This window comes from Bos indicus, chromosome 7, assembly GCF_029378745.1.
Source record: "Bos indicus isolate NIAB-ARS_2022 breed Sahiwal x Tharparkar chromosome 7, NIAB-ARS_B.indTharparkar_mat_pri_1.0, whole genome shotgun sequence".
In the NCBI taxonomy this organism is placed as follows: domain Eukaryota; kingdom Metazoa; phylum Chordata; class Mammalia; order Artiodactyla; family Bovidae; genus Bos; species Bos indicus.
Window position 1 is genome coordinate 65,495,656 of NC_091766.1, and position 23,874 is coordinate 65,519,529.

Here is a 23,874-nt window from a genome sequence, read left to right on the forward strand (position 1 = left end):
CAGGACTTTTATAGCAGAATACTATTCCATGGCGTGACTATTTATCCATTTATCAGCTGATAGACAATTGAGTTATTTCTACATGCTGGCTATTATGATTAATGCTGCTATAAAATTCAGGTACATATTTTTGGTGGGACCTATGCTTTTGTTTCTCTTGGGCAGATACCTAGGAGCAGAATTACCACTGCTTGTTTTTGTAAATAATATTTCATTGGAACACGTTTGTTGCTATATTGTCTATGGTTGCATTCTTGCTACAATGGCAGTGTTGAGTAGTTGCAACCGAGTAATTGCAACAGAATCGGACAAAATCTGAAACATATACATACTACTTGGCCTTTTAGAGGAAAAATGGGAAGACCTCTCCTTTCAAGGCTGAAAATGAAGAAGTTATAAAAGAAAAGAGGTATTATTTAAAAATTAAATTTGACTATATATATGATCACATATGTCATATATATTTGATATGTGAGAGATATGTATATAAGACATATATAAGATTATGTAGTACATATAAAATCTATACAACCCAAATGTTCCTCGATGATAAATGGATAAATAAAATGTGATATACCATAGGATATTTTTATATATAATGTAACATTATAAATAATATATATTAAATTATATATATGTGTGTAATCTTTAGTATGGCAAAGATACTAAAAATAAAGTCATTGGGCAAAAAAATAGACCTTGAAGAAACAACTGTAACACTGATAACAGAGAAAGGATTCCTATCTTGTATCAGTCAGAGTCCAGTAGGAGTAGTTGTGTCAGTAGGAGGTGGGAAGCACACCCAAATTGAGTAGTATAAGGAGAGGTCTTCAAGGGACAGTATGGAGAGACTGTTTTCAAAGGTGTGAGCAGGGTTGAGGAAGCATACCCAGGGAGGTGCATGAGAGCTGGTATCAGAAAGGAATCATCTCTACCTAGGACCTGTGCCTAGTGGGAGGGGTAGGGAAAGCTTGGGAATAAATACTCCAGTCTCTCTTTCCTCCTGCCCAGTGACCTCCAGCTGTGCCTCCATTTGGCCAAACCCAACCAGAAGCTGAGGACTGCAAGCTCTTTAGAATCCCTATGGTGTGAGAGCCACAGAGCAGATGGAGAAAGGCAGACAGCATGGATCTGGAGGGGCAGATGGAAGATAGCCACCATGCAGATTGAAAGGAGAGAACATCCCAATAGAAAATTGGGTAAAGGGGATGATGAGGTAGCTAATGACTGAACAAATTAGGTGCCCCCCACCCCCCCAAAAAAGATTATGACGCTAGTAGTCAGGAAAACCTAAAGTCTATCTAGTAATACGATGTTTTTGTGTCTATCAGAGCTGTAATACCTACTGCTGATGGGAAAGTAGGGAAAGTCGTACTCACCTAGTGCTGGTAAAAACAGGAAGCGTGACTGCTGTTTGGAAAGCAGCAATTAAACTCTTGGGAATCTCTACCCCATAGAAATACAGACCTTCATAAGGAAAGACTTATGTGCCAAGAGTGTTATATAGAAGTGCGCTCGGCGGCCCCGCGGATCTGTCTCTTGCTTCAACAGTGCTTGGATGCAACAGACCCAGGGACGCCCCTTGCTCCAGCCTCCGACCACCCTCCAACCTTTTTTCCAGTCGCAACCTCCGGAGTCAGCTACTCAGCTGTCCGCGATCCCCGGGACCAGCCACCATTTTTTAACTCCTTATTATTACCAACCAATCATGAGCTCCCAGATTCGTCAGAATTATTCTACCGAGGTGGAAGCCCCCGTAAACCGCCTGGTTTACATGCAACTGCGGGCCTCCTTACACCTACCTCTCTATAGGCTTCTATTTCGACCGCGACGATGTGGCCCTGGAGGGTGTGGGTCAGTTTTTTCGCAAATTGGCCAAGGAGAAGCGCGAGGGCGCGGGGCGTCTCTTGAAACTGCAAAACCAGCGTGGCGGCTGCGCCCTCTTCCTGGACGTGCAGAAGCCATCTCAAGATGAGTAGGGTAAAACCCAGGACACTATGGAAGCCGCCCTTCTCGTAGAGAAGAACCTGAATCAAGCCCTGTTGGATCTGCATGGCCTGGCTTCTGCCCGCAGAGACCCCCACATCTGTGACTTCCTGGAGAACCACTTCCTAGATGAGGAAATGAAACTCATCAAGAAGATGGGTGACCACCTGACCAACCTCCGCAGGCTGGCTGGTCCCCAGGCTGGGTTGGGCGAGTATCTCCTCGAAAGGCTCACCCTCAAGCATGACTAGGAGCTTCTGGAGACCAGTGGCCATTGAAGAACCCACCTAACATCAGGGCTGCCTGAAGGCCCTCTCTGCAGCCACTAGGCAGCTTTTTAACACCCTGGAGCCCTCTCTCAAGCCTTGGATCAAATGGAAACAATAAAGCTTTTTGAAGCATAAAAAAAAAAAAAAGAGTGTTATATAAATGCTGTCATACTTGCAATTGCTCAGCGTCTTTTTTTTAAGTTATCTTTTGACTGTGCTGGGTCTTAGTTGTGGTGTGCAGGGGCTTCTCTTTAGTGCACGGCTTCTCTTGTTGAAGTTTGGGGGTTCTCTTCTTGTGGAGCATGAGATCTAGAGTGCACAGGCCCAGGAGTTGTGCTTAGTGAGCTTAGTTGCCCTGCGGCATGTGGGATCTTATGCAACCAGGGATCGAACCCACATCCCGTGCACTGGAAAGTGGATTCCTAACCACTGGACCACCAGGGAAGTCCCCATTATCTTTCGAACAGCCTTTCTCTGACGTTTGGGGAAATGCCCGTGTTGGAGCTCCACCTTCTCAATTTAGGAATCTCAAAGTTGCTGCTGGAATGTGGCCATCCCAGCAGGCTCCACCAATCAGATACTCCTAGTGAGATTTGTCTTATTCTGTGCAAGTGCAGGAGGCAAAAAGGGAGCCCAGCTCTGGTGGCCACAGCACCAGGGGCTGTCTCTGAGGGGCTGAAAAGTGGAACTCTAGGTGAAGACTGACATAGGGTGGTGTGAGGGAAAGGCTTGGTGAGACCACAGCTGGTGAATTCATCAGACTATTCTGTGGTATAGTTTAGGGCTTCAATCCTAGAAACTGAGCCTCCAGGCCAAATAAGATGAGCTGCCATCACATCTTAGAACAGTACCTAACATTTTCTGCAACATTGCTCCCAGTGGTGAGAAACTGGAAGTGAGAAATGAACATCAGCAAGGCAACAACCAGATAAACTCATCCATCTACATAACAGAATATTAGACAGCCGTTAAAAAGAATGAATTAGGGCTACACTAGCTGACTTGGAAAGATATCTATGAATAATGTTGGTGAAGAAGGCAAGGAGCAAAAAACTATAATATGATCCCATTTTTTAAAAAAGAAACAGTGACAAATAAACTCTGTATATGTAAATGTGCATACAGGTACATGCTTAGAATTGAATGAGTCTGTTTAGGATTGAATGGGTGAACAAAAACACAAGACACATACTAGGTTGTTGGCATGGAGTGTGGGGTGCTATGGTGAGGGGAGGAGACGGAAAAAGAGGAGTGAAATGAAAAAGGAAAGAAAGAAAACTGTATTGACTAAATGAAGTGTATTTCTGATCATTTTAAGGTATTCACATAAAATTATACATGTGTATATTTGTATGTTAAAGAAGGAAATGGCAACCCACTGCAATATTCTTGCCTGGGAAATCCCATGGACAGAGGAGCCTGAGGGGCTACAGTCCATGGTGTTGCATGAATCAGACACAACTTAGCGACTAAACCACCACCACCACCACCACATTTGTATGTATGTGTGTACGTATTGTGGGCATGTGCAAAACGAAATCAAATTTAAAAGATTTTTAAAGCAAAAAGTCACTGGTTATACAATTGGGACAGCCTGGTGACAGGGTGACCAGTTAGGAGGCTATGCCTTTTTTTTTTTTTTTTTTCCTTGGCCACACCGCACAGCAGGTAGGATTTTAGTTTCCTGACCAAGGACCAAAGCCACATCCCTTGCATTAGAAGTGTGGAGTGTTAACCACTGGACCACCAGACGCTGTGCTTTTTGATAAGCAAAGGGAGAGGATGGCTTGGACCAGAACCTGACAGTAAGCATAGAGACAAAAGGATGGACTTTGAAACACACCCAGCAGATAAATGGCCTAGACAGGGAATGGGTTGGTTTGTGATTTGGCAATAGAAAGAAAATCTTGGGCTTCCCTAGTGGCTCAGTGGTGTAGAATCCGCCTGCCAATGCAGGAAACACGGGTTCGATGCTTGATCTGGGAAACTCCCACATGCCACGGAGCAACTAAGCCCATGCGTCACAATTATTGAGCCTGTGAGCCTGGGAACCAGAAGTACTGAGACAGCTCACCCTAGAGCCTATGTTCCACTGCAAGAGAAGCCACCACAGTGGAAAGCCTGTGTACCATAACTAAAGAGTAGCCACCCCAACTGGAGAAAACCTGTGCTCAGCAAGACCTACCACCACCAATAAATTAAGAAAAAATAAATTATATATGAAGAAGATCCTCAGGTTGCTACTAACTGGGTGATCTTGAATTCCTCCATTCCCCAATCTGGACACTAGGTGATGATACCACCTGTTTCACAGAACTGTGGGGATGAAATGAAAGACCATATAAAATGCACATCACCCTCTTTCATTCCCAAGTAACTCAGCTAGGAAGCAGCCATCTAAAGACCAGAGCCTGTTTGGAAGGGTCTCATTGTCATCTTGAAGACCATATGCTCTAGGAGTTCACCCTGGGGAGGCTGAGGGCCTGGGATGCTCTGATCGTCGAGGCAAGGAGGGGTTTGGAGAAGGCCCAGAGCATGATTGGAGATAGGGTCCCACTTTTTCTTTGTTACTACAGAGCCCAGATCACTCTGGGAGGAGCCTGAGCCAAGTGAGCTGGGCAGATAATGGAATTTCAAAAGAGGAGGGAGGGGACATTTCCATTAAAGAGTGCTCCTGGAAGGCTTTTGGGAGGAGGTGACTTGAAGGATGAGTGGAATTCAGACACGTAGCCATGGGCAAATTCTTTTTTTTTTTTAACTTTTCTTTCTTTTTTTTTTTTTAAAAAGGACATTCTTCCCATTCTTAGAGGATCAACTCAAAGACTGCTTCCTGCTTACTAGATCCTGCTGGCTGGAATTATTCATGTTTTCCCAGCACCCTCATTGACAGAAGGTTATTAACAGTGCCCAATGTCTTCCTGTCTAGCTGAGAGGGTTGAACAGCTTGGGGACAAGGGTGGCATCTTCAGGGCTCTTACCCTAGTGCCAGGCAGCTTGCACCTCCACTTAGTATTCAAAAAGCTATGTGTTGAATGAAAGGAAGTGTAACCAATCATGTTTCGGGTAAAATCCACGTTTTTATTTTCCTCTGTTCAAGAACCCAGCAAACATTTCCCAGTTATTTTATTTCCCAAATCAGGCTATGAAAATGTGTTTCTCAGAAGTAAGAAACAGTAGTAGCCTGTGTATTAAGCCTTTACCGTATGTCAGGCACTTTACAAAGTGCTCCATAATCTTCATCCACGTAACCATCAAAACAGTTTAAGAAGAGGCTTTTTTTTTTTTTAAATTTGTGCCCATTTCATACCTGGGGAAACTCCAAGATTTAGCAAGGCCAGCAATTTCTACAATACAGAACAGGAAAGGTCAGAACCCCAAACCCTCGAGTGCCATCCCTCACATACACATGGCACTCTGTATGTATGCTCACACATGAAGAGTTCTCAAATTTGTAAAATCAAAAAAAAAAAAAAAAAAAAATTTGTAAAATCAGCATTTGGTCCTGATGGTCTTAGTCGCTAAGTAGTGTCCAACTCTTTTGTGACCCCATGGACTGTAGCCCACCAAGCTCCTCTGTCCATCAGATTTCCCAGGCTAGAATACCAAAGTGGGTTGCCATTTCCTTTTCCAGGGGATCTTCATGACCTAGGGTTTCAACTCATGTCTCCTGCATTGGCAGGTGGATTCTTTACCACTGAGCCACCAGGGAAGCCCCTGGTCCTGATGGCCTTAGACAGCACCTTGGGCCCTGACAAGCCATGGACTCAATCAATTCCATAAACATAAAGATGGTCATTTAAACTTGAGACCCAGGGAGTTTCCTGGTGTTCCAGAGGTTAAGACTCCATGTTTCTAGTACAGGGGGCATGAATTCAATCCCTGGTCAGGGAACTAAGATTCCACATGCTAAGGGCAAAAAAAAAATTTAATTCAAAATGGAAAAAAAAAAAAAAGAAAAAACCTTGAAACCCGGATGATGCTCACCTGGCACTTGAGAAAACAGGCTTGGCAAGAATCTGTGACTGGTGCAAAACAGGGGCTCCTTGGTGGTGGAGCTGGGTGCCTGGCCCATCTTCTCTACTCACCAGTCTGTGCTCTTGTTCTCCATGCCTCAGCATCTTCTGGTCCAGCGCCCTGATTGTGGTCCACATGATGGCAACAGCTTCATGGCCTGCTGTACATCGCCTTTCAGGTCCCAGAGGAGATGGAGGTCATTCTTCATTGTTTCCCCCATTTGATCCCTTTTTTCTTTTTAAAGACTATTAAGTGCCATGTCTCAGGCTTCCCAGATGGCTTTGTGGGTAAAGAATCTGCCTGCAATGCAGGAGACAGGGGTTCAATCCCTGAGTGGGTATGATCCCTTGGAGGAGGACATGGTAACCCACTCCAGTTTTCTTGCCTGGAGAATCCCATGGACAGAGCCTGGAAGGCTACAGTCTATAGGATCACAAAGAGTCAGACACAACTGAAGCGACTGAGCAAGCAAGCGCCATGACTCAGACACTGCGCTAAGCAGTTTACACCCAACAGTGCTTTCACTTTCAGTAAAATCCCGTGAGGTAGGTGTTAACATTCTCATTGAATGCATGAGGCATTGAGGCCCGATTTCCTTAACTAGGGAGCAGAGGTGCTAGGATTTGATCTCAGGTCTGCTGCTGCTACTGCTGCTAGGTCGCTTCAGTCGTGTCCGACTCTGTGCGACCCCATAGATGGCAGCCCACCAGTCTCCCCCATCCCTGGGATTCTCCATACAAGAACACTGGAGTGGGATACCATTTCCTTCTCCAATGCATGCAAGTGAAAAGTGAAAGTGAAGTCGCTCAGTCGTGTCCGACTCTTAGCGACCCCATGGACTGCAGCCTACCAGGCTTCTCCATCCATGGGATTTTCCAGGCAAGAGTACTGGAGTAGGTTGCCATTATCTGCCTGACCCAAAGCCCAACTTCTCCAAGCATGCACACAGCACCCAAGGCCACAGCTCTGCAGGGGGCTATGGAGGGGATGAGAATTGAAGGCCATCCACCAATGGGGCCTTGGAATTTAAACATCTGTTCCTTTGCCCAAAGGCTTTGGGGGCAAGACACTCTTCTTTGTGGCAACTCTAGGCTGTGGTGATGATTTTATGGGACAAGGACACTTTGAATGGGTGAGCAGAGAAGGACACAGCAATAGATGTAAAGGTTGCTAGCACTTAATAAATACACTGTTCCCTCTTTTCTCTCTCTTTTCCCTCTTTCCCTTTGATGATTAAGAGCCAGACTTTGAAGTCAGGCAGACCTAACTTAAAATGCTGGTTGAGCAACTGACTAGCTGTGTGGCCTCGGACAAGCCATTTAACCTCTCTGGGCTTCAGCTCCCTCATCTGCAAAATTGGGGACCCTTTTCTATGGGCCTCAGCTTCCCAGTTTGTACAGTGAGCATGTTTGACTAGGTCAGTGTTTCCCCAACTGTGGTACACCGGTAGTAAGCTGGACAATTTACATGGTATAAAGTGAACATGCATCATTTTAGGTTATGAGTAAATTTTAATGTATAAGAGGAAAAAATAAAACTCAGATACCAGACACATGACTTCATGGATGTTGTTTGGAACGTAGCTAAGTGAAAAGGTAATGATTTAAAGTAAATGCCATTAAACAAATAATAAATGGTGCTAGGAAGTGGCAGAAATTGAGAAGGTGGTCCTTGAATAGCCGGCCGTAGGGGAAATTGGGCCAGATGATCTGGCTCTGATTACATGGCTGCCCAGAGAAACGGTGGCTGTTGAGTGACTTGCCAGAGGGATCCCTTGTTCCCCATTATATTTCTAAGCGGCCAGGTTCCTGTAAAGCCCCACTGCCAGGAGTTTAGGGTAATGCCCTTTCAGTACACATTGCAAAAATGATATAAATAACTCATCCTGGGACTTCAAACACGCCACCTCAGATGTATGGTGGGAGATTACAGGTTCCTAAGATGCAGCCCCTCCATCATCCCCATGGCTTAGAGGCTTGCTGGAGAGTGGAGATCAATGCTTTGATTTTATGAGCAGCTGGGCCACGTGACCAGGCCCCAAATCCTTTGCTTTATGGGTTGTTTACACATTCCTGGTGAGAAACGGTTTACATTCTGGGCCCCAAGCACACTCCTAAATCAGCTGCCGGGTTCTTGCAGTTGGAGGTGAGAGAGATCTGTGTGTCAGTGGGCACCAGGAGGCAAAGGGGAAGACAAAGGCGGGCTAGAGGAGGGGCACCCCTTGAGGCCCCTGGGTTTCCTGCCAGTGGCACCTGGATCCCATTTCTGGATCAGTGGAGGGCACTGTGCAGGGCCTGACATGGGGAGGATCCTGAGGGTTGCAGGCGCACCGTGGCTCCAGGTTCATCAGGCTCCACTCTACGTGGGCACACATTAGTTCATGGGGCTCCCGCAGCAGCCCCGGGAGGTTGGAATTACTCTTATTTCCAGATAAGGAACCAGAGGCTCAGAGAACTGAAGCAGCTTGTTCCCTCTCACATGGCTGGCAAGTATCCTGGAGGGATGCAATCCACTTTGACAGAGGCAAAGGCTGATGTCTCACCACTACTCCTTCTTGTCACTGGGGCTCCCTAGAAGTCACTTGGGCTGGAATTTAGGCAGTGGCTTGGAAGCGGAGGATTAGGTGATGACTCTTTCTGTCTGGGTTTTGCCCCTGACTTAGCTCAGTCATGGTCTGAGAATCCCACGTCACAGCGTTGACTATAAGGATCCAGTGCACAAGATGCCCGGAATGAAGTGGTGAAGCTCAGGGTACCCAATGGACCCTTGTTTGCTCCTTTTATCCCCATCCCTCCCTTCCCTGTCCTCATTCCCTGCTTTCTCTTCCTCATCCTGGCCCCCTTTCCCTTCTATCCCCTCACTCTAAGAGGATCCTCCCTATGCCTTGGTTCTTCTTGTATCTCTCTCCTTGTGGTTTGCATCCCTTGGTCCCAGCTCTGCCCTTTGTGGCTGCCTGGGCTTCTCCTAGGATGGTGCTGTGATGTTGGGGATGGTCCTCAGTCACATCTTCTCCAAGCCAATCAACGCCTTCAGCAATTCTCCAACCCACATGGGCTGTAGCTCCCTCCTCAACCTGACTGCTGCTTTCTGAGGTCAGGGCAGAGAGATGACCCAAAGTTGGAGAGTGGACCTAGCAGCAGCCAGGTTAAGGAATCTTCTCCCTCTAGACTGAAAGGCATCTGGGTCTTGGGGAAAGCATACAGGCTCTGGGGTACATGGATTACAGCCCTGTTCTGACATTGGGTCATCTGCTTCAAGGCACTTAACCTCCGGAGCCTCCCTGTTCTCCTCTGTAAAGCAGAAGTAGTGAAGACAATGCACAGCGGGGCTTTCTGCTGTCCAGCAGCCTTCCACCTGGTGCCTCAGTTTCCTATAGGGCACCATTTCTCTTCCACCCTCAGCCCATATGGTTTAGAAGCAACTGCACCCTCTGCTCAGGGACTCAGCTACCCACACTTCCCCTCACTCTTCTCCTTAGTGATTGGTTCAGGGGTGTGCACGTGACCCAGTTCCAGCCAGTGAGAGTCAGCTTTGAGGGACAGCTACTGTCTCTTTTTGGTAGGTGTAAAGCTGTGAGAATGTGGGCTACCAAATCACTTTTGTTGTTACACTATCATGAAGGAAAAGCTTATCTAAAAGTAGAGCAAACCCAGAGCAGAGCCAAGCCAGGAAATGGAGATATTGAGTGCCTACATTAAGCTGCGCCTGAAGCCAACCTCTTTTGACTTTTCAGATACACAAGTCAATACATACTTTGTAGATTATTTACAAAAATGGCCACGTATCCTAACCCCTCTCTTATCCATGTTCTTGTAACATGGCTTTGCGACAATTCCCTTCAAGAGGTAGAATCTTTCTCCCCATTCCTTGGATCTAGGTTAGTCTGGTGATTTGTGTTGGCCAACAGAACACGGCAGAAGTGACAGTGGGTCAGTTCCAAGCCCAAGCCTAAGGGGTCTTACGCGTTTATACTCACTGTCTTGGATCTATAAATCCCCTTGGGCTAGCCTGCAGAAGGAAAAGAAACAAGTGGAGAACAGCCCACTGTCCCAGCCAAGAGCATCCTGGACCAGCCTACGTCCTGCTGGCTGGAAATGCATGAGAAAGTCCAGCCAAGATCAGCAGAGCTGACCACCAAAGTTGAGCCTGGAGGGACCAGAAGACCCGCCCAGTTAACTTATGAGCTGCTGCTGCTGGGGCTAAGTCGTGTCAGTCGTGTCCGACTCTGTGCAACCCCATAGATGGCAGCCCAACAGGCTCCCCTGTCCCTGGGATTCTCCAGGCAAGAATACTGGAGTGGGTTGCCATTTCCTTCTCCAATAACTTATGAGTAGTTAGTAATTATTTTAAGCATTGCATTTGGAGGCATTTTATTATGGAGCAATAGCTAAATAGGTTTATTTTATTTGCTTAAATTAATCCCAGTTGGTTTTTCTGTCATTTTTAATCAGAGAATTCCAAATGATACAACTATAATACCTATCTCACAGCACTGCTGCGAAGATTAGAAATGATATTGGCAGAGTATGAGTTCGGGCTCTATCTCCTGGCACTTGTCAAAGTGATTCATCTCACTGGCAGCAAGCACGGAACTCAGCCCTCAGAACTAGTGCTGTTGCCTACAAAGAGAAACCATTACCCACCATGCCTGCCATTGTGGGTGCATCTTTGAGATACGTGGGTGTTCTGTTTCTTCTGTATATACTTAATAAGTACATGCTTAATACTTAAAAGTATACTATATATTTAATAAGTATTTAGGGAGTCCCCTGTTATCTGAATATTCATTATCCAGGATCCCTAGAATTACAAGTTTGCAGAAGGAACCAACAGTGCTTTGAAACATGAAACAATTCACTAATGGAGCTGATACTTTAAAAAATTAGGCACCTTTCCCCATATGCCTCTTTAATACAGATTTCTATCTCCACCCATTACATCAACTCTTTCTCCCTGGTCTTTACAAAGACACAAAATAATAGTACAATTTGGTCATTGAGTGAAATTGTAAATATTGTAAAAAATATATATATAGATTTTACAAAATCTGTGAAAATGATGGTGTTGAACTACCCAAACCCTTGCAGTGCTGTGGACAATGTGGGACACATCAGAGTTAGGTCAGTTAACACTGTAAAAGAGGAAATGACATTGGGGTTTCATAAGAGAACAGGCTGACTGCTAGAGGATTACTGGAAACCCTTTGGGAGATTGATAAACCCTTGAATATCTTTGCAATAATTATTTTCTTCAAAAATCATGCTGAGACTAAAGTAAAGTGAAAGACATTGTCATAAGACTTGATTAGGAAAAAACTGTGCCACCAGAGCTAAAACAAGCAGCACATGATTTCTTTGTTCATGCTAAGAATTAGCACATAGTCATAATTAATAAAAGTTCAATTAGGGACTTCCCTGGTGATCCAGTAGCTAAGATTTTGCCTTCAAATGCAGGGACTGAGGGTTCGATCCATGGTTCAGGAACTAAAATCGCACATGCCTTGTGGCCAAAATACCAAAACATTTCAAAATATCAATCAAACATATTTATGCAATGTTTTCTTTCATTTTCCAAGGTAAAGTCCCAGTCCCAGTCTCTCCCCCACAGACATACACACTTTGGTGTGAAATTTTGGCCCCCATATTCAGAAGATTCACTAAGGGACTCTTTCCTGTGTCACTTATTCTACACCCTTCTGTCTCCGAGAGGATGAAGAGGCCAAATCCTTGCCGGGCAAATGGAGCTGTGGGAGAGGCGAGCAGGGCACATGCAAGTGGTAGAGAAGGTTTCTCCCCGGCAGGTAGCCTCAGGAGGAGACCAAGGGACCCAGCTTTGTCTCCCTGTCTCTTGGAGGTGATCCCCTACATGCCTCTGAAGATGCAAATGACATGCTGCCTCACAGTCGAGCTGAATGGCTGTTTAAAAGTCTTCAGTAGGGATTTCCCTGGTAGTCCAGTGGTTAAGACTCCATGCTCTGCGTGCCAAGGGCCCAGGTTCAACCCCTGGTCAGTAACTAAGATCCTGCAAACCATGCGGTGTGGTCAGGGACATGGGGAATCTGGGGGAGTCTTAACAAGACTTCTCTATTTACATGATATTGTAAATCAATTATACTTCAGTCAACTATACCTATGATTCAGCAACTCCACTTCCTACCTGTATATGCCTGAGCAAAATACTTTGCTTCCCTAAACTTCAGTTTCCTTGTTTACAAAATGGGGATGAAAAATAATAATCACCTCTGAGAGTAGGATGAAGATTAAATGGGAGAGCAGGTGAAGAGGGGGTACCTGGGACCTGGCACAGAGTGAAACCACAGAAAAGGTCAGCCATGGCTGGTAGCACGTTTTTCACTGTAGCTTGTTTTTTGTTTAGCAACAAATTTTTGGTGATCACAAAAAATGTGTTTACTATTCAACAAATCTTTTTTACAAAACCCAAAATGCAAAAAAAAAAAAAAAAATTCCTATAATATGTTGGCCTTCTTTCTACATATATATACAGATGTATTAAAAAAAATTATGTCCATACCATGCATACCATGCCGACTTCCTTCCTTTCTCCAGTAGTGGATCGCACAGAGTTCCCAAAGGATTGTTTCTTAAATGCCCATTACAGTCCTGCTTTGCTGGAAAGGGGGAAAGGAAAACTGAACTGCATTGCAAAAACAGCGGCCCCTGTGGTGCCCTTTGGGGTAGTTGTCGGCCTCCCTCATTACAGGGCACGCAGCCCCTCCCAAGCCCTTCTTGGAGATATTGGTCACCCCACTCCGGTGCGAAGAGTCACCCCCACTCCAGTGCCCAGTCTCTTCTCACCCCTTCCCGCCTTACCTCCCAGCCACCCAACCCACTGCTCCTCCGCTCTGCCCCTTCCAGGTGTCAAATGGGGGAAATTTCAGTCTGGAGTGAATGTTTACAGCTTACTTGAAACCCTTAAAAATAAAAATTCATCATAAACTGACAGATCCTTAAATTTAACTGCACCAACAGTGCCACTCTCATATTTAAAGCTCCGCTTGAATGGGTGTTCTATCAAAACCACATGGGCTCCCACCTGGCTCTCTCCCTGCAACAACAACCAAATCCGAGGAAATGCTGGTGGGATGTTTATTTGGGCTGAAGGCACAGATCCTGCTGGCTCTGGGTTAACCTTTTTTCCAGGGACTTTCACGTTACTTGGTGGACAGCCCTGGGCCTTTGGTCTGAAGTTCTGAGTGTCATTGTCTGCATTCACACAAAGGAAACACGAAGAGGCGGAGTGAGCACTTGGCAATGTGGGCTTCAGCTTCGTTGGTTGGAATCTTGGTTCTATGAGTAACAAGCTGTGTGACCTTCAGAACCTTACCTAACCTCTCTGTGCCTTGGTTTCTCTATCTGTCAGATGGGAAGTGGTGACAATGAAAGTGAAAGTGAAGTTGCTCAGTCGTGTCTGATTCTGATTCTTTGCGACCCCATAGACTGTAGCCTACCAGGCTCCTCCGTCCATGGGATTTTCCAGGCAAGAATACTGGAGTGGGTTGTCATTTCCTTCTCCAGGGGATCTTCCCAACCCAGGGATCGAACCTGGGTCTCTTGCATTGCAGACAGATGCTTTACTGTCTGAGCCACCAGAGAAGCCTGACTTCCTTAATACAAACTCTAAGTGAGTTAGTTTCTGTAATGCGCACAATATCTGGAATATAGTATGTCCTGAATAAATGTATGCGTGTGTGCTTATGTGTGATACTTTAGGTACAGAGGATAGAGTTAATATAATTCCTCACCATCGAATTGGACTCCAGATTGCCTTTGCCCCACAAAAAATACCACCCCAACATAGTAGAACATGTCCTTTATGGACCTGTGTGAAAATTTCACTAGACTCTACAGCTAGGAATGAAATGATCAGATAATATGAATGCATTCCTGATTTGATGGGCTTCCCTGTTGACTCAGACGGTAAAAAACCTGCCTATAATACAGGAGACCCAAGTTTGATCCCTGGGCTGAAAAGATGCCCTGGAGAAGGGAATGGCTACCCACTCCAGAATTCTTGCCTGGAGAATTCCATGGACAGAGGAGCCTGGCAGGCTACAGTCCATGTGGTCACAAAGAATTGGACACGACTAAGCACTTGATTTGACTAAGAACCATAAACTGCCAACTCATACCTTTGGCCAATTTTCTATTAAGGGTTGTTTTTCTTGTCAATTATCAAGAACTCCTTTTATTCTTGCTAGATTTTGACCATGCGATTTATCTTCCTTCATTCTGTCATCTCTTTACATGAGATGTAAAGCTCTCTTTACAATCTCTTTACATCTATATTGTTCTCCATTTTAAAATTCTTTATTTTTATATATTTATATTCTTTTTCCATATGTTGCGTACTTTTTAGCTTTATATGACTTTTACTGAGTTATATACACAAAAAATGTGCAGACTTTAAATGTATAGTTGGGTGAGTTTGGACAAGTGTGTACACACATGTAAGACTACCGCATTAAAGATATAAAACATTTCCATCACCCCAGGAAGTTCCTTCTGGCCACTCAACCCCCACAAAGGCAAATACCATTCTCATGTTCATCACTGTAGCTTAGCTTCTTCCATTTCAGAACTTCATATAAATGGAATCACACATTTCATGGCTGGCTGCTTTCACTCAGTGTGTTTTTCAGATTTATTTATGTCATTGCATGTACCAGTAATGTGTGCTTTTTTATTACTGAATCATACAACATTATAAGAAATTGTTTGTCCACCAAATTACAGATGTCAGAACTGTTTCTAGCTTTTGGCTCTTATGTATAAAGCCACTATTAGCATTTGCATTCAAGCCTTTTGTATGTGTGTGTGTATGTTTATCTTTATATAAATATAAAATCTTTGTTATATAAAATACAATATTCTAACATATATATTCATTTCATTCTTAGAAATTATATTGCTGGCTCAAAGGGTAGGTGTATTTTACCTTCAAAAGAAACTGCAAAAGGGTTTCCTAAAGTGGTTTTACCATTTTACACTCCAGCCAGAAATGTAAGAGAGTTCCAGTTGTTCTATGTCTTCATCAATACTTAATATTGTCCGTGTTTTTAATTTTAACCATTCTGGTATATAGTATCTCATGTTGGCTTTAGTCTGCTTTTCCGTTGTGTCTAATAATTTTGAATGCCTTTTCATGTGCTTCTTGGCCATTTCTATATCTCTTTGTTCATAAAAAAGAATAAATTACTGATGCAATTTGTTTCGCAATGTCATTGCAATTAACATGCAATGACATAAATAAATCTGAAAAACACATTAAGTGAAAGAGGCCAGCCATAAAATGTGTGATTCCATCTGTATGAAGTTCTGTAATACGAGAAGTTATAATGAACATGAGAACATGACACTTTGTAGTGTCTACTCAAGTCTTTTGTCCTTTTGGTTTTAAATTAGATTGATTATCTTTTCATTGTTGAGTTACAAGAGTTCTTTATATACTTTGGGTGCAAGTCTTTTGTCAGATGTATACATATTGAAAATATTTTTTCCCACCTGTGGCTAATCTCTTCATTTACTAATGATATCTTTTGATGAACAAAAGTTTACATTTTTGATGAAGTCTAATTTATCAGTTTTTAATAGACAATTTTTTAAGAGCCATTTTAGGCTCACAGCAAAGCTGAGCTGAAAGTATGAGTGGAAAGTACAGACAGTACTGCCCCACCCAGGCATTGTCTTCTACCATGAACATCTCCTACCAGAATGGTGCATTTGTTACAATTTATGTATTAATGATTATCACCTGATAGTTTACATTAGGGTTTACTCTGAATATTGTACATTCTGTTGATTTAGACAAATGTATAATGACATATAATGGTTTCTCAGAATAGTTTCATGGCCCTAAAAAATCTTCTGTGCTGTGTCTATTCATCCGTCCTTCCCTCAAGTCCTGACAACCACTGATCTGTAATTTTACTATTTCCATAGTTTTGTGCTTTCCACAATGTCATGTAGTTGGAATCATGTGGTATGTAGCCTTTTCAGATTTGCTTCTTTCACTTAGTAATATGTATTTGTGTTTGTTCCATGTCTTTTTATGGCTTGATAGCTCATATCCTTTTCAGTGCTAATTGCATTGTCTGGATGTACCACAGTTTGTTTATCCATTATCTACTGAAGGACATCTTAGTTGATCCCAAGTTTTGACAATTATGGATGAAGCTGCTATAAACATCTGTGTGCATGTTTTTTGTGACGACATAGCTTTTTAATTCATTTGAGTAAATACCTGTGAGCACAATTATTGGATCATGGCTCAGATGGTAAAGAATCTGCCTGCAATGTGGGAGACCCAGGTTCGATCCCTGGGTTAGGAAGATCCCCTGGAGAAGGGAATAGCAACCCACTCTAGTATTCTTTCCTGAAAAATTCCATGGACAGAAGCTACGATCCCTGGGAATGCAAAGAGTCAGGCATGATGAGCGACTAACATACACACATGGTAAGAGCCTGTTTAGTTTTATAGGAAAAAGCCAAAGTGGTTGTAGCATTTTGCTTTCCCACCAACAGTGAATCCTTGCTGGCATTTGGTGGTGTTAGTGTTTTGGATTTTGACCACTCAAATAGATGTGTTGGTATCTCATTATTGCTTTAGTTTCCAATCCCCTACTGACATATGATGGTGAGCATTTTTTCATATGCTTATCTGTATATCTTTTTTGGTGAAGTATATTTTCAGGTCTTTGGCTCATTTTTTAAAAATCATGTTATTCATTTTCTCATTGTTGAGTTTCAAATGTTCTTTGTACATTTTGGATAATAGTTCTTTTTTTATTCAAAAATTCAGAATGATTTATTTTTAAGCATTATATTAATATGTATACTTATAAATGCACATATGACATATTTTATGTATGCGGATTAGATAGCTCTTTGAAAACATGTTATATACCTCCTGGAAAATTACTTTCTACAAAAATACAGTGTGAAAATTAACAGATCAATTTATGAGACTAAAGTTTTACATGGATACACAAAATTAGTATAGGTTTTCATAATCAGGAAGAGTATCCTTACTCTTTCCTAACTCTGACCTCCATCCTAGGGGATTATTGTGGGACAGAAGACTGTTGATTAATCAAGGACAGTGCTTTAAGATACTGGTTCCCAGGTGGCTCAGATGGTAAAGAAACCACCTGCAACACAGGGGACCAGGGTTCAATGCCTGGATCGGGAAGATCCCCTGGAGAAGGGAATGGCTACCCACTTCAGTATTCTTGCCTGGAGAATACCATGGACAGAGGAGCCTGGCGGGCTACAGTCCACTGGGTTGCAAAGAGTTAGACACAACTGAGCGACTAGTATTTTCACTTTCACTTTCATAGCCATTAACAGTGTTGTGATAGTTTCAGGTGGACAGCAAAGGGACTCAGCCATACACGTACATGGATCCATTCTCCCCCAAACTCCCCTCCCATCCAGGCTGCCATATAGCACTGAGCAGAGTTCTCTGTGCTATACAGTAGGCCCTTGTTTGTTATCCATTTTAAATACAGCAGTGTGTACATGTCTGTCCCAAACACCCTAACTATCCCTTCCCCCATTCTTCCCCCTGGCAGCTGTAAGTGTGTTCTCTAAGCCTGTTTTATAAATAAGTTCATTAGTATCATTTATTTTTAGATTACACATATAAGGGATATCATACAATATTTCTCTTTCTCTGTCTAACTTACTTCACTCAGGATGAAAATCTCTAGGTCTACCCATGTTGCTGCAAATTCTTTTTGATGACTGAGTAATATTCCATTGTGTGTATATGTGTGTGTGTATACTGCATCTTCTTTATCCATTCCTCTGGGACAGAGGATTTTGAAATATTCCGTGCCCAGGAAAATCAGCTAGTTGGTTTGTTTTTGGCAACTACTGGATGCTGTGAAAGTGCTGCCCTCAACATGCCAACAAATTTGGAAAACTCAGCAGTGACCACAGGACTGGAAAAGGTCAGTTTTCATTCCAATCCCAAAGAAAGGCAATGCCAAAGAATGCTCAAACTACTGCACAATTGCACTCATCTCACACGCTGGTAAAGTAATGCTCAAAATTCTCCAAGCCAGACTTCAGCAATATGTGAACTGTGAACTTCCTGATGTTCAAGCTGGTTTTAGAAAAGGCAGAGGAACCAGAGATCAAATTGCCAACATCCGCTGGATCATGGAAAAAGCAAGAGAGTTCCAGAAAAACATCTATTTCTGCTTTATTGACTATGCCAAAGCCTTTGACTGTGTGGATCACAAGAAACTGTGGAAAATTCTGAAAGAGATGGGAATACCAGACCACCTGACCTGCCTCTTGAGAAATCTGTATGCAGGTCAGGAAGCAACAGTTAGAACTGGACATGGAACAACAGACTGGTTCCAAATAGGAAAAGGAGTACATCAAGGCTGTATACTGTCACCCTGCTTATTTAACTTATATGCAGAGTACATCATGAGAAATGCTTGACTGGAAGAAACACAAGCTAGAATCGAGATTGCCAGGAGAAATATCAATAACCTGAGATATGCAGATGACACCACCCTTATGGCAGAAAGTGAAGAGGAACTAAAAAGCCTCTTGATGAAAGTGAAAGTGGAGAGTGAAAAAGTTGACTTAAAGCTCAATATTCAGAAAACGAAGATCATGGCATCTGGTCCCATCACTTCATGGGAAATATATGGGGAAACAGTGGAAACAGTGTCAGACTTTATTTTTGTGGGCTCCCAGATCACTGCAGATGGTGACTGCAGCCATGAAATTAAAAGATGCTTAGTCCTTGGAAGGAAAGTTATGACCAACCTAGATGGCATATTCAAAAGCAGAGACATTACTTTGCCAACAAAGGTTCGTCTAGTCAAGGCTATGGTTTTTCCTGTGGTCATGTATGGATGTGAGAGTTGGACTGTGAAGAAGGCTGAGCACCGAAGAATTGATGCTTTTGAACTGTGGTGTTGGAGAAGACTCTTGAGAGTCCCTTAGACTGCAAGGAGATCCAACCAGTCCATTCTGAAGGAGATCAGCCCTGGGTGTTCTTTGGAAGGAATGATGCTAAAGCTGAAACTCCAGTACTTTGGCCACCTCATTCGAAGAGTTGACTCCTTGGAAAAGACTCTGATGCTGGGAGGGATTGGGGGCAGGAGGAGAAAGGGACGCCAGAGGATGAGATGGCTGGATGGCATCACTGACTTGATGGACGTTGAGTCTGGGTGAACTCCAGGAGTTGGTGATGAACAGGGAGGCCTGGCATGCTGCGATTCATGGGGTTGCAAAGAGTAGAACACGACTGAGCTACTGAACTGAACTGAACTGGCCTCTATGATAGGTCAGCAGAACTTAAAACTGTCCTTTCTTGTCTCTAGGGAAGAGGTCTGTGTCCTGGGTACCCTTTCCAGTCCTAGAAGGAGTAGATTGTCTGCTTCAGATAAGGCCAGCTGGAGAAAACTATCTCTGTATTATTTTCTCTGAAGTATAAAGCAAAGTTGGGCAAAAGTAGAGTAGTAATTTAAAAACCACCTCCAGCATGGTCTGATGGACTGATCACTAGGTTATCAGCTCTGAGGTCTCACACAGGATTCAAAATTTGGCTCCAATATACATTGGCTGTGTGATCTTTACATTCTCAATTTCTTTGTGATTTTGTTTCCACATCAATCATTGAGAGATTATGCTCTGAGCCACAGAAAACCTTTTGTTAGATCCTAGCCATCTTCTTCGGGCTGGAGAAATGAGTGGATAACAGTTCTTTATCAGATATCTCTCTTGCAATTATTTTCTTCTAGTCCATGGCTTGTCTTCTCATTCTCTTAGTAAATCCTATGTAGTGAGATCTCTCCAAGAGATATTTGTCTACCCCAAGGTTGAAAATATTCTCCTGTCTGTTCCTAGAGGCTTTATAATTTTAGCTTCTATAAGTAGCTCTTTGATTCATCTGGAATTGATTTGGGGTATAATATGAGGTAGGGATTGAGATTCATTTTTTCCCTCCCAGATGTCTCATTGTTCCAGCACAGTATGTTGAAAAGTCTTTTCTTTCCCCATTGAATTACCTTGGAACTTTTGTTGAAAATCAGTTGGCCCTGTGTAGGTGTAGGTGTTTCTGTAGACTGTTCTGTTTCATTCATCTGTATATCTATTCTTTTTTTTTTTTTTCTATTCTTGATTATTGTGGTTTTACAGTAAGTCTTGAAATCAAGTAGGATAAGTCCTTCAACCTTGTTCAAAATTGATTTGAGTATTTGAGGTTGTTTACATTTCCATATAAAATTTAGACTTAATTTGTACTTTAGAGAAACCCTCCTGTAACTTTGAGATTGTGTTGGATCTATACATACATTTGGAAATAATTAATATCTCAACAATATTGAGCTCTCCAATTTATAAACATGGTATAACTCTCCCTTTGTTCAGGTTTTTTTGATTTCTTTTTTGTAGCTTTTAGTATGGCGGTATTCCACATCTTTTGATACGTTTATTCCTAAAATTTTATATGTTTTAGAACTATTATAAATATTATTTTTTACTTAAAAATTTTAAACTATTTGTATTTATGGCTGCACTGGGTCTTGACTGCAGCACACGGGCTCTTCCTTCTCCTCATATAGGCCGTGTTAACCTTCTCAGTGGCTCTACCCGTCCTCCACCCTTTTCTAACTGGACAGTTCCAAGCTTCCCTCACTCCCATGTCAGTCATTCCACAACATTCAACAAATATGTGTTGAACACATACTAAACTCCAAGTTCTGGAGACGCACTGATGAACAAAACAGAGCTTTGTGCTTGCAGAGCTTGTATTCTAGTGGAGAGATACAGATAATAAATGTAACAAGTAAATTATACAGCATGTTAAAAGATGACAAGTATAAAACTAGAATGGTGTTTTTCTTTCTGGCTTACTTCACTCTGTATAATGAATCACCAGTCCAGGTTCGATGCAGGATACAGGATTCTTGGGGCTGGTGCACTGGGGTGACCCAGAGGGATGGTACGGGGAGGGAGGTGGGAGGGGGATCAGGATCAGGAACACGTGTACACCCGTGGCGGATTCATGTTGATGTATGGCAAAACCAATACAATATTGTAAAGTAATTAGCCTCCAATTAAAATAAATACATTTAAATTAAAAAAAAAAACTAGAATGGGTTGATGGGGATTAGGAGTAGGGAGTGAAAGATGGGGGAAACAGTTGGCAGTTTAGGTCAAAATAGGTCTTACTGAGCACACTTGAGTAGACTTGATGGAAGTGAAGGATGGAGGGGGAAAAGCATTCCAGGCAGGGGGACCAGCAAAGGCCCTAAAGCAGGAATTATCTTGGTGTATTATAGCAACCCTTTTCCAGTATTCTTGCCTGGAAAATCCGATGGACGGAGGAACCTGGTAGGCTACAGTCCATGGGGTCGCAAAGAGCAGGACCCGACTGAGTGACTTCACTTTCACTTTCTATCAAAGAAGGGAAAGGTCGGTGTGGCTGGAGCAGAGTGAGTACTGGAGAAAAATGAGATGAGGTCAAGGGGCGGATGAAAGATTGTGCAGGAACTGGTGAGGTTTTGTAAGGAATTTGGCTTTTATTCTTCTTTGGAAGATTTTGAGCAAAGGAGTATCAGGGTTTGAGGTGTAATTTATAAGAGTCGCTGACTGTGATCACAGACTCTAGAAGATAGGAGATCACCCAGAAGTCTATAGTAGAAATACAGAAGAGTGACAGTGGTTCACAGCAGGGGCTAGCCACGGAGGTGGCACTAAACAGTCAGAGTTCTATCTGAAGGGCAGTCAATGCTTTCATGGGAGTGGGGAGAGTATCTTCTTCTAGGCCTTTAGATTCAGTTTCTGACTCTCCCCAACTGCTCTATGCCTAGGAGGCTGAGATCTATGAACTCCATCAAGAGTTTTCTTTGCTCTGCTTTCCACTGGGTTTGGCCAGAGGAGTTTCCCATTAAGTTTAGCCAAAAACAGTACTGGCAAGGGATCTGAGGGAAGGAAGAGAGTGAGGTTGGGGTACATTTCCTTGATTTCCTCCTTTCAGGCTTGGCTGAGCCCTCTACCAAGGGCACAGCTCTAATCAGGCAGCCCACTCAGAAAAGCTACTCCTTAGGAGTGGATAATGGCTCCTCCCCTTGCCCATCAGACCTGAGTGGTGACCACCCCCTGCTCTTGCCAGCCCCAGGGTACTATGCTATAACTGGTAGCATTTTTCTTAACTCTGCCTATAAATCTGTGGATAGTTCCTTTATTAAATTCCCCTCAAAACAACCACTCTGTGTGTGCCCCCTGTTTCCTTCAGGTACCTGATTGACAGATTGGATGCCAGTCATGAATGAAAAGAATGGTTCCTTTGGCTGCAAGACCCAAGGTTAATCAGGACCTCTTCTGAACAACTCTGTGCCTCAAACCTGATTCCCCTTGGAAGTACCTGAACTGTGCAGAACTTCTAAACAGTGGAAGGTAAGAGTAAACACAGCCATTTTCTCCCACCCTCAGGCCTTCCAGATGAAACCTGGTACAGAAAAAAAAACACTGGAGTGGACATTAGGAAGCTCCCTGGTCTGGTCTCTTCAGAATAACTACCTGAACAACCATTAGCAAATCCCTTGAGTGAGCCAATCCTCAGTTTCCTCATCTGAAAAACCGGTAACAATGAAACCTAACTCAGAGACTTGTGGGGGAAGATCAGATAACAGTGCTGGACTCAACACCCTGTGATCTGCTGTGTGGGCTTGGGAGCTAGAGGCCGTGACTTGTGTTACAGCCTTGTGGTTATTAAGCCGCACGACATTGAGGAAGTTGCTGAGCCTCAGTTGCTTCATCTGTAAAATGAAAATGTTAATAGCACATCCTCCTGTGCAGGGGTGTAGAACTTACATGAAATGAGAGCGTGCTTAGCAAGTGAGTATTCAGTGTTAAGTAGTCAACAAATATTAGATTGTTTCCTTCTCCCCTTCTGGAAATGAGAGAATTGAACTCAACATAAAACACATACAATAACTTTCTTTGCTGATGCTAAATCTAGGGGTAGGAGTTAAAAATTTTATTATGCAGCTTTTCAAAATCATACAAAAATGTGTACATGCTAGAACAAACATCCATCTCCCCACTACCAGGTTGAAAAATCAGCTTTACCAAGGTAGTTTGTATATTTCATATAATGATTTTCACTGTTTTAACATTTTGAATAATTGGTGTCATATTATGAATTCACCTGTAACTTGGTTTTTTGTTTCCCCCCAACAATGTCTCTGAGGTTGTCCATTTCACTACTGTGTGATGTCACATTGTATGAATTTGCCACAGTTTATTCATCCATTCTCCCATGGATGGACATATACATTGTTTCCAACTTTGGAGATTACAAACAATGCTGCTCTGAACATCAAGATAACTGGTCCTGTGTTCACATACACCTTTCCAAGTCTGAGTTTGTGACTCAGATGCTGGTATGAGTTCCATTTCAGATGGGGGAAGTAAAGGGAGACTGTACTAAAGTTGGGAGTGGGAGGAGTCAGGGAGCTGAATCTTATTTAACAGGTTCTGATGCTTTGTAAGGCTGATGCTGAGGCTGAAACTCCAATACTTTGGCCACCTCATGCAAAGAGTTTACTCGTTGG

General features: G+C 43.1%; 1 pseudogene; it reads left to right on the plus strand.

The window, feature by feature from the left end:
- The first annotated feature begins 1,492 nt into the window (after nt 1-1,492).
- Nucleotides 1,493-2,373, plus strand: LOC109561297 (ferritin light chain pseudogene; annotated as a pseudogene).
- The last annotated feature ends 21,501 nt before the right edge of the window (nt 2,374-23,874 follow it).